We start from the raw sequence: 11,874 nt of genomic DNA, 5'->3' as shown, positions 1-11,874 counted from the left end.
GATATTCCCAAAACTGTGTTTAGATGTCCTGGTCATGTTGGGTTGTTTGAATGGGTAGTTATGACCTTTGGTTTAAAGAACGCTAGTGCTACTTATCAAAGAGCCATGAACTTTATCTTTCATGAGTTTATCGGCAAAATAGTTGAAATCTACATTGATGATGTGGTGGTTAAGTCTAGAGATTTCACGAAGAATCTTGTCGATCTACGAAAAGTGCTGGAGTGCACAAGAAAACATGGTTTAAAGATGAATCCTAATAAATGTGCATTTGGTGTATCGGCAGGACAATTTCTTGGTTTCATGGTGCACCAGAGAGGGATTGAAATTAGTAGGAGATCTATTGATGTCATCAACAAAATAGTTGCTCCCACCAATAAAACTGAGCTTCAATCATTGATCGGCAAGATAAATTTCATCAGATGATTTATATCTAATTTGTCTGGTAAGATCCGTACTTTCAGTCCTTTGCTTAAGTTGAAAGCCGATCAAGAGTTTGTATGGGGAGGAGAGCAACAATTAGCATTGGATGAGATTAAGAATTATTTGATAAATCCTCCAGTTCTGATTCCACCTTAGCAAGGGAAGCCTTTCAGATTGTATTTATCTACCGATGGGATGGTCATCGGTTCGGCTTTAATTCAAGAATTTGAAGGGAAGGAGCGTGTGATTTATTATCTAAGTAGAAGATTGGTGGATGCTGAGACAAGGTATTCAGCAATTGAAAAATTATGTTTGTGCTTATACTTTTCATGTATCAAATTGAGGCACTATTAGTTATCGGCCGAATGCACTGTTATATGCAAAGATGATGTAGTGTGATACATGTTATCAATGCCGATTATGAGTGGTAGAATCGGCAATTGGATTTTGGCATTGTCGGAATTCGATCTGCGCTATGAATCGGCTAAGGCAGTGAAAGGGTAGATTATGGCCGATTTTGTGACCCAGCATTGTGGTATAGTGAATGCCTTGGAAATTGTTCCTTAGACACTCTTCTTTGATGGATCAACGTGTGACCGGGGGGCAGGAATCGGCGTAGTACTAATTTCTCCTCGAGGAAAGAGGTATGAGTTCTCTTTGCCGATTGTTGCCACATCGACGAATAATCAAGCCGAATATCAAGCTCTAATCAAAGGATTGGAATTATTAAAAGAGGTTCGTGCTGATGCTGTTGAGATCTTTGGCGATTCTATGCTCGTTATAAATCAATTGGCTGGAATTTATGAGTGCCGAAGTAAAGTTTTGATAGCCTATTATGAAAGGTCTGTGCAGCTGTTAAAGGAATTTAAGGATTTCCGATTAGAGCATATTCCTCGGTTACATAATGAAGAGGCTAACCGATTGGCTCAGCATGCTTCGGGATATCAACCCATCTTGGGTTTATCATCGGTAATCAGTGCCAATGATTGGAGAAAAGAAATTATTGATTATTTAAAGGATCCATCCAAGAAGATTGAGAGACGTGTTAGGTTTCAAGCTACCAAATATGTGCTCCTTGAAGAAGAGTTATATTATCGGACGTTAGATGGAGTTTTACTTAAGTGCCTGGGTAAAGATAAGGCTAAGAGCTTCATGGGAGAAATCCATGAAGGAGTATGTGGAGCACACCAATCGGCTTTCAAGATGAAATGGATGATTCGAAGAAACGGATACTATTGGCCAACTATACTTGAAGATTGCTTTAAATACTTCAAGGGATGCCAGGGATGTCAGAAGTTTGGCAATATTCAAAGGGCGCCCGCATCGGCCATGAATCCTATTATTAAACCTTGGTCGTTTCGAGGATGGGCTATTGATCTCATCGGCCAGATTTACCCGCCATCAAGCAAAGGGCATAAGTTCATCTTAGTTGCCACTGATTATTTTACTAAATGGGTTGAAGCTATTCCTTTGAAGAAAGTAACATCGACTAACATGATTGATTTCGTGAAAGAGCATATTGTTTACTGACTTGGTATTCCTCAAACAATTACTACCGATTAGGGTACTATGTTTACGTCAGGAGAATTTGATGAGTTTGCAATCAGTATGGGGATTAAAGTGTTGAATTCTTCTCCTTATTATGCTCAAGCTAATGGACAAGCCGAGGCTTCTAATAAAGGAATCATTAAGCTCATTAAGCGAAAGATTGAAGAAAATCCTAGAAAATGGCATACATTGTTGAATGAAGCTTTGTGGTCATATCGAATGGTGTGTCATGGATCGACCAATGTTTCACCCTATCAGTTAGTATGTGGGCACGATGCAGTATTGCCATGGGAAATTAAGACTGGATCTAGGCGAGTCTCTTTCCAAGATCAGTTGGCTGCCGATGACTATGCTACTTTGATGAAAGATGAGTTGGATGATTTAGCAGAGCGTCGGTTGAGAGCTTTGATGAGTATAGAAGAGAATAAAAAGAGAGTTGCTAGATGGTATGATAAAAAGGTGAAAGCTAAGGAGTTTGCCGATGGGGATTTGGTATGGAAGTTGATTCTACAGATTGGGACTAAAAGTTCGAAATTTGGAAAGTGGTCTCCTAACTGGGAAGGTCCTTATCGCGTAAATCGGTCTGCTCCTGGTAACGCTTATATTTTGGAAACTCTCGAAGGAGTTGAGTTTCCCAGAGCATTAAATGGAAAATATTTAAAAAAGTACTACCCAAGTATTTGGCTCGATGCATAAAATTCAAGTGACGATAACACTCCTATCGCCTGGACGAAGTGTATCTGGGACCATGCGTAATGTTTTAAAAGTGCCGATAATAGTCATATCGGCTAGACTGGAATGGTCAGAAGTTTCTAAGGGTAGAATGAAACAAGCCGCCGATGGAGAGCTTACAGATTCAGCAGGGTTTGAATGGTCGATATGGCGCGCAGGCGAATCTGGTCAGCCTCTTCTATCTCCCGGATGTTCTCATCGGCAGAACCCTCTACTGGCTTCAGTTTCTTTTTCATCTGCAATGCCTTACGAGCTTGGATGTTTCGTTCTTGCTGAAGAGTCTTGAGTGTTTCAGGTAGCTAGCTTTCTTCTTGCTGAGCTTGGGTCAGGGCTTCTTCTACTTGTTTGAGCTCAGCTAGTAGGACTTCTCTTCTTGCCGATAGGTCAGAGATCTTTTGCTTCAGTGTGTCTCCCGAGGATTGCATAATGCCGATGCTCTTGTGCTTCTCATCAGCAATACGCTTTACTTGCATTACTTCCTCTGAAAGTTGAGCGTATGCAGCTCTATCGGCAAGACGCTGAGTAGCCTTTTGATATTGGAGCTGGCGACTCTCCAAGTGTGAAGCCTGAACAGGGCTTCTTCTGCATCGGCTAGAATCTGGCCCCTAAGGGTCTTAAACAAAGCTTTGGTTGGGTCAGAATCATTGACTAGTTGAGCGGTATCTTGATGCAGTAGAGCCAACAGGTCCTCCAGCTTAGCTTTGATTTCTGCCGATGAGATCCCCACTGCTTGAGAGGAGCTTACTTCTTCACCCTCATCATCGGAGATGTCGATAGCAAAGGAAAATAAGCTATCTAGAGAGTCTTGTTCCTGAAAAAGGGATAGAGATGAGTTATCTGATAATCAAATGTTGATAATAAAGAGTGAAGATCAGAAACTTACTTGCTTCAGAGCGATTTCGTGCCTTTGACGAGGGGATGCGGCCGGTACTATAGGTTGATCGGCTGGAGTTGCCGATGGAACGATATCAACTGAGAAATAGCAAGGGTAATTATAATATGAAAAAAGTAAATCCATCGGTGATGATTTTGTGGTCAGTACTTTACCTTGAGGGGGTGTAGTGCTTATTTGTTCTAGAGGAATAAGTGATGATATGATCAGATCCGCTGGATCGGTAGTCTGCTCAAGTACATCGGCTGGTGCTTCTTGTGGCTGAGGTGCTGGTTGAGGAGGGGACGGTACTTGTTGTGCCTGGATTTCTAGTGAAGAAGGTGATGATTCTACATGAATCGGTGATGCTGGCTGAGGAGAAGGAGATGATGCTGTCTTCTGGCGCTTTGGCTGTGATTTGGTGCTCTTGGGGCCTTTTCTCTTGACGGGAGGAGTTCAATCGGTCTTCCACTCCTGCTGACTGTCGGTAGTGGGTTGTCGACCTGTTTAGAAAGGAGAGAGTAAGTTACCGATAAGGTTAGAAATAACAAAAGAATTGAGATATCGGTTGAAGACTTACGGTGTTATCGAGGACCTTATAATTGGGGTCGATCATGCCGCGGTATGTCAGAGCCGATGTGCAGAACAGATGTTCTTTCTATTCTTCCCACCACTGTTTGTACGCCTGAGTAATGAAGAGGGCCGAGATCCAAGCCGATAGATCGATATCTGACGTATCGGCATTTGGTTGAAGCTGGGCTATCCTTATCCACTCGAGCCCACTAGTTATAGTCTCCCTAGGTTTCACCACATCGGCGTAACAGAGACTGATCGGCAGCTGCCCAAATACCAGTTGACGAGCTAATGCTGATGGATTGTAAAATTCATAAGTGGGGTTGGAGTTCTTCCCACTGCCGAAAGTATTTACTGGGATGGCCCTTGGAGTGATGATTGCCATCATCAAATCAGTATCTTTATTGAGGGCGTCGTCAAAAGGGTGGAAGATCAGCGGGAATCTGGTTTCTGGATCTTTGTAAGGCATCCATGCCCACTGGTCCTTGGGAAGACCCTCATACAGAGTCTCGAAAAATCGGCTGACCTGGTCTTCATTACCGCCAATGCCAGGTAGAACTATGGCTGCTTCACCAAAATTCAGGGGTGGGCGAGTAGCCGATTCCTCATCGGCTAATTCATAGTCTTCGGTAATATCTCTGGGGAAGCGTTGTGCAAAAAGGTCGAACCGAAGATGTTTGTGCATGTGGATATTAAGCCACATGTTTATAAACCACCAAGGACCTCCTAGGTTGCCGATGGGTTGGCCCAACAGAAGCTTCTGAGCTACTTGATGGAGGAGGTGATAGGTGGAGCTGAGCAGGTATTGGCCAAGAGGAAACCGGCCACCATCGGCTAATCTCTCTGCTGCCGATAAGTAGACGGAGGTTGGTCCTACCGATCGGCCACAGAAGACGAACTTTTCTAGCCACATATTCAGGAAAATAGCATGTTCCCTCTGCCTAACTGGTCCTGTCTTCTGGTACTTCTGAATGTACCCTGACCAACCGCCGATATTACAGGTTTCTACTTTGCGCTCAGGTTTGCGATCATATAGGTGGCTATCATCGGCGGTGGATATGTCCAAACCAGTAAGCATGAGCACATCGGCAAGAGTAGGTGAAGCAGGGCCATGGCTGAACAAGAAAGCATTGAGGGTGTCTGACCAGAAATACAAAGCCGCTATCAGTAGCGATTCATTTCTTTCCATATCGGCGATGGATAGCCTAATGCACTTGTCTAGTTTACGCTCACCCCATCGGACTTCATTTGAGTTACCGATTCTCAGGAACCAATCTCTACACCCCTTAGTAGAACTGGGCCAGGATCGAAAGGTATCTTTCCACAGATCTAATGAAAAGTTCTCAGCTCTAAAGGGGATCCTATTTGTTTATGCATTTATCAAATCGGTAGGATCTAGATTTTCCAATGGACCAAGGCATTGAAGGTGGGGTTGATCAGTGGGGATAATGATTTTCTCGGCCAATTCCTAAAGGTTTGAAGGTTGGAAAAATAGAGAAAAGAAAAAGAGAAGATACCAAATGAATAACCGTGCAAAAAACCGAAAATACGGTAAAAAGGAGAAAGGTAATGCTGAATTGACCTCAGGGACGACGAAGTTGATGGCCATTTCTTCCCAAAAGGAGGAAGAGATCGAGGGCTCGAAGAGTTGTTGGAGGAGATCCTCGCTGGAGTTCTTGGGTTTCTCGAACAGTGCCACCGCCAGGAAGGTGGGATTGAGGATGCAGGATGGCAAGATGAAGGAAGAGTACCAGGGAAGGCAGTATTTATAGGGTAAAGTGAGCAGGGGCAATTTTGACTTATCTCTTTGCCGTCTCTGTGAAATCTGAGGGTGTTCAGGTGGATATGGTAACTGTTCGCACGATAATCAAGGGATGGTGCGGTTGATTTGATAGCAAGCAGTCATGATTTTGGGAGATGTTTCACTGTGCAAGATCTCCTCGTCAGCTCATCGGCAATCCTTTCTAACGGAAACATTGCCGATGAACGTATATTGGAAAGATTCGGTTTGAGAAGTTGAGAGATTCGAGGTACGTGCTGGAAGACCGGGCTAACGTTGTTTGGATTTGGTAATTAATTACTGACAGGAAGGAGTAATTGCGGAAAGGCATCATTACTGGAGAGAATTTCGGAGCATTAATGATTTTATACTCCGAAATTAGGGGGCATGTGTAGACACCATTTTTGGACACGTATCTTTGGGTACGTATCTAGGAGTTAATGAGGCGTAGATCGGCAGGCAAACAAGTGGTGATTAGTTGACAGAAGAGTTACCGATGAGGGTCGATACCGATGATAGAACAACAGAACGTGGCCAAGTCTAAGAAAGGTGGTAGAGCTATGATACCGATGGTTGCCGATGGTTACGAAAGGTGATTTGCCGATGGTCACGAAGGGAGGCTCAGGAATTGTCGATTGGATGGTGATGGTGTACCGATCGGTTGTGGAAGATAAATTAATGTTTTCCATAGTTATTAGAGTTTGTTTTGTACACGGATTCCGTTCAGTTTGGAATTCGGGTCCTAGTCGTGTCTGATTGTAACTCTTTTGGGCAGAGTATAAATATAGACCCTATAGCGATGTAAGAAATATACACAATCAATCAAACACAAGTTTTTACATCTATTCCAGCATCTACTTTTTTCGATGACTTCGTCAACTCGCATATTTTCTTTTTACTTACGAGTTCTTAGGAATTCATCGAGTCAATCTCGGCGAGTTCTCAAGTTCCGCGTGAATATCTCTTGGCCGTGACATCTGGGCGCATCGCTGTTGTCGGGACCAAAGTATTCGAGTTATCACCTTCGTCGATTGTAAGGTCAAATCGGCTGGCACGCCTTAACATCAACTCATGTATTAGCCCTTTGTGTTTGCAGATTTACTTTTGCATCAACAGCTGCGATCACGAAAGATTTTGCCATTACAGTTTCATTCCCCCCCCCCCCCGCTGAGGCTACCGCTGCCTCAAAACTCATCAGGAACTAGCGAGGGTCTGTCTTTCCACTGAACATGGGAAGGGAGATAGGCTTGTAGGTAGCTAGCTAGGGCGAGGCATGCAAACCTTCGGACAAAGGGGAGCAAAGGTCTAGAGTGCCTCACATGGCTCCACTGTAGTTCACCGGCTGCACGTCCACCGATGGACTGACGTTGGGTAGCACCGCGAGCTGAATCGTCAGTTGCGGTGGAGTTTGCATGCTCTGGATCTCTGCTTGTAAGATTGAGAACTGTTGTCTGATCTCATTTGCTTGTGCCGCTGCTAGCGCTGCCTCCTGGCTGGCCACGTGAGCGGCTGCGATCCGGTCATCGTTCTTGCTGAAGGTTCTGCAGTTGCGCTTGCAGTAGTTGAAGCTCCTGAGCGGCCGTGGGTTCTGCTAGCTCCACAACGGGAGGAGCCTGGCTAGCCTCCGGCTGCACATCTTCAGGGCCCTCCTGTTCCGCGGTCGTGTAGGCACTCCGCACAGCCCTCCTCGGCCTTCCTCTCCTAGAGGACTCAGCTTGTGGTCTTGTGGTGCTCGATCTCTTTCCAGCCATCGCAGGTGATCCTTCGAGCCCCACGGTGGGCGCCAATGTTGGGAAAATGCGCACTGCACTTCCCAGCGACACAACGTACAGAGAACCTTCCCACACGATGCAGTGAGAGACTCAATCAACAGTGAACAGTGAGTTGAACAGTAGGTGCAAACAGTAAATGCTCTCTCATCCCCCTTAATGGTGGATTCACTCCCTTTATATAGGGCTCGGAAATCGACCTAAGGTAATTACAAAAAAGCCCCATGACGGTGGGGGAATATTCTGGCATATTTCTATGTTACAGTCTACTGACCCTAAGTCATTTATGTAATTTCACACTATGAGCTCCTCGTGTGCTCCTCGTCTAGGGCTTCAGCTTGAATCCTTCGCTTGGCTGCTGACCTTCGACGCTTCTACGCTGAAGGTTCTACGCTGAAGGTTCTTTGGCTTGGCCATCTCAGAGGCTTCCTGGCACAAGTGCTCCGAAGGCTCGCCGGCCCCGCTACGTCCTCCGGCATTCCTTCGGTCATCCTTCGTTGCAGGAGGATTCGAAGGTTCATTTCTTCTCCGCTCATGACCTCCGCCTTTATCTTTGTTCCTGCATTTGCTCAGTACTAAAAGAGATGCATTAACATTAGACTTGTCCCGAACCTCTGCGCCTATTCGTACAAAGGTTCCTCGGGCGGAGGAGATCCTTCGAAGCAACTAGAGGGAAGGAATCCTTCGAAGCAACCACGGGGAAGGAAGCGTCCAGCCCCCAACACCAGGGGGAAGGAAGCGTCCAGCCCCCAACAGACTCAAATGAAGACTTGATGCTAAAGAAATCCTTAATCTTGTCTGAGCTAGATTCGCTTGAGAATTACTTTAGACAGAGCGGTCTAAATATTGAAGACATTGTCGCCATTGTTGGATGTCAAACTTTTGAAAAAGCTGAGGTAATTGATAAATGGAGGGCAAGATATGAACCGGGCAGGAGTCTAATGATCCCTCAACATTTACATGAGCTCGGCACACAAATGTTTGTAATAAACAAGTGGTGCATGGAGGCGTCTAAAAGGGGAGATAATTTGATTTATGTTCGTATTCGACAACATCACTACTTCCGTGGAGATGACCTCATATACGTCCAGTTCGAAGAATTGCACCAATTATGTCACCTCGACGCTCTCGACAAATCTCTCATTAGCTGCTTTTGTCTGTAAGTATTTCTTTCTTTTTATTAAACTTCTACCTTCTTTAATTATATGTATATAATCCTTACACACTTAGAATTTGTATGTATATATGCAGGCACCAAATGAGAGAGCTCAGAAGCAAAAATGATAATAGTATTGGGTTTGTTGACCCTTATATTGTTTTCAAGGCTCTGCAGGTAGTGTGGACAGCATCTCATGAGACAGAAGTCTGCACCAATCTTATGAGGTTCTTTGTGAACCAAAAAGAAAAAAAATACTCTTTCTCTTCAACTTTGAGTGAGTTATATAGTTATTAAGTGCATGCACATTTTATTTTACTTATTATTACTCGATTTGGGTTTTATATAGTTATAGGCCTGACTATATATAAGTGTGTGTAAACAGCTTTCACTGGATACTCATGGTCATTGAAATTCCCAAGAACCGGTTGATAATCTTTGACTCAATGAGAAAACCACAAGAAAATTACCAACAAATGGTAAACATTATTCAAAGGTACGTAATGTCGATCTCAGCTAGAAGAATATCATGATATGACTCTGTAATTATTAGTTGACGATCCACAATGGCTGTGTGTAGGGTTTCGGAAAGATTTATTGACCGTGAACATCTCATTGCTTGTAAAGCGCCGCTTAATATAATTCAACCACAAGTAAGTTGTACTAGCTAGCAAACTTTTGCTAACTTTTAGCCTTCTTATTGTCGTGGTCGTGAATCTTTTTATATATATCGTACAGTGGTGTTTAAGACAAGAAGGGGGAAACAACCTATGTGCATATTACGTGTGCAAATTCATGATGGCACAAGTCAATCAAACACCCACAGAGACGCTCAGAGTACGTTACATGTCTCTTTTTATTATCTCCTGAATTATATTGAATAACTTCGATAACTAATACCTTTTTTATTTTATTTTAAATTAAAGACGGAATGGTTGAGGTAAAAGGTCATGCAAAAAGACCACATCAAAGCTATTCAAGAGACGATAGCAGGATTTCTCCGCGAGCAAGTGATCAATCTAAACGGCGAGTTTCACTTCAACGGCAACGAAACTCTTATTCCAAACAATGATGATCATTTGTATCGGTTTTAGAGATTAGGAGAAAAAACTCTATATATATATATGTTACGAATTTTGTACATATAAAACTATATATAAAGCTTTTTACATATCCATCTATTTAATTATTGATGTGGCCTATTCATTTTATTATAGGGAAAGCTTAATTATAAAGCTAAGCCTATAATTTCTATTTATATATGCTTAATATGCGTGTAATATATATATTATTATATCAGCATAAAATATGTATTGACAAACCTATTATTATTATATAAAAATAATAAACAAAACCGAAGAAATAAACCGAAAAAAAGAAAAAAAGAACCCCTTTAACACCGGTTGGTCTGCAACGTGGCAACCCTAGCAGGACTATTACCAACCGGTGTTAAAGGGGGAGGGCTTTAGCCCCGGTTCCTCGAACCGGGACTAAAGGGTGGGCCTTTAGTCCCGAAAGGGTAGCACCGGCTCGGGAACCAGGGCAACAGGCCCTTTCCGACCGGTGCTAATGGCCGAACGTGCAGCAGTAATAGCTGGCGCCTGCACAGTTAGCTTGGAGATTACAGTAAATGAGCAATTAATTCTAACAGGGACCTTTTATTTGGGCCTTGTTTATTTCACCCCAAAAACCAATTTTTTTTTAATATTTTTCGTCACATCAAATCTTGTGGCACATGTATAAAACATTAAATATAGATAAAAACAAAAACTAATTGCACAATTTGTCTATAAATCACGAGACGAAACTTTTAAGCCTAGTTTCTTTATGATTGGACAATGTTTGTCAAATAAAAACGAAGTGCTACAGTGTCAAAATCCAAAAACTTTTTGGATCTAAACAAGGTCTTGGTTTTAGAACTATGAAAATCTACTCCCTCTGTCCCTTTTTAATTGTCGTCGTTGGTGTGCGTGTCACAAGTTTGACTTGATTTGTAGAAAATACATGCAATATTTGTATCTCCAAATAAATTTGTTAAAAAACTAGATTCAAAGATCTTTCTGATGATACTAATTATGTATTATAAATATTAATATTTTTTAATATATAATTACCGGCAGTTGTTTTTCGGGAAACACAAGCGACAATTAAAAAGAGACGTATGGAGTATGTGTGAGAATACCTCAAAATCTTACATATATTGATTGGATTATGGGGTTTTATGATTTTCTATTACTCCCCCCTTCCAGAAATAAATACACGTCTCGCTTCTTGAGGAGTCAAACTTTTTTAAATTTGACTAGAAATATATCAAATAATATCAATATTTATATATGCAAATAAGTATATATTATGAAAATATATTTTATGCTCAACTTAATGATACATATTACAAATAATAAATATTAGTATTTTTCTATATATATTTAGTTAAACTTAAAAAGGTTTGATTTCTTGAAAAATAAGTTATGTATTTATTCGTGGACGGAGGGAGTAGATTCCTAAAATCCATTGAGATCTAAACGGGACCTAAATACCAATTCATGAATATGAATTGTTTTTACTGTAGTACAGTTGTTGGGTACGATTGCTGCTCCTAAATATAGGATGAAAACGGATCGGATACGGACGGATATCACCGATATTATATTTGTCTTTTATTTTTGATCGGATTCGAATTCGAATACGGACGATATCAATTATGTCGGATAAGATATAATTAGATGTCGACATCATAAATATACAATTTAATTATTCGGATATCGGTTGTTGAATATTCGGACTCAGATACGGACATATCTGAACCCCTCTAAACGAATTCGGTCTCGAATACGGTCAGAAAATATTCATACCGTTTTCATCCCTACTCCTAAATGAGACGAAAGGGCAATTAGGAAATTTTACACAGCAATTGCCGCTGTTGTGGGCACAAGATCGCAGAGCTGGAGACCGGTGCGTGCAGGTTTTTTATGGGCAGGATTCTGATAGACGTGATAACGGGATAAGATAGACAGATCGTGCACTG

The sequence above is a fragment of the Sorghum bicolor genome, chromosome 10, assembly GCF_000003195.3.
Source record: "Sorghum bicolor cultivar BTx623 chromosome 10, Sorghum_bicolor_NCBIv3, whole genome shotgun sequence".
Lineage (NCBI taxonomy): Eukaryota > Viridiplantae > Streptophyta > Magnoliopsida > Poales > Poaceae > Sorghum > Sorghum bicolor.
This window is presented reverse-complemented; position numbering follows the sequence as displayed.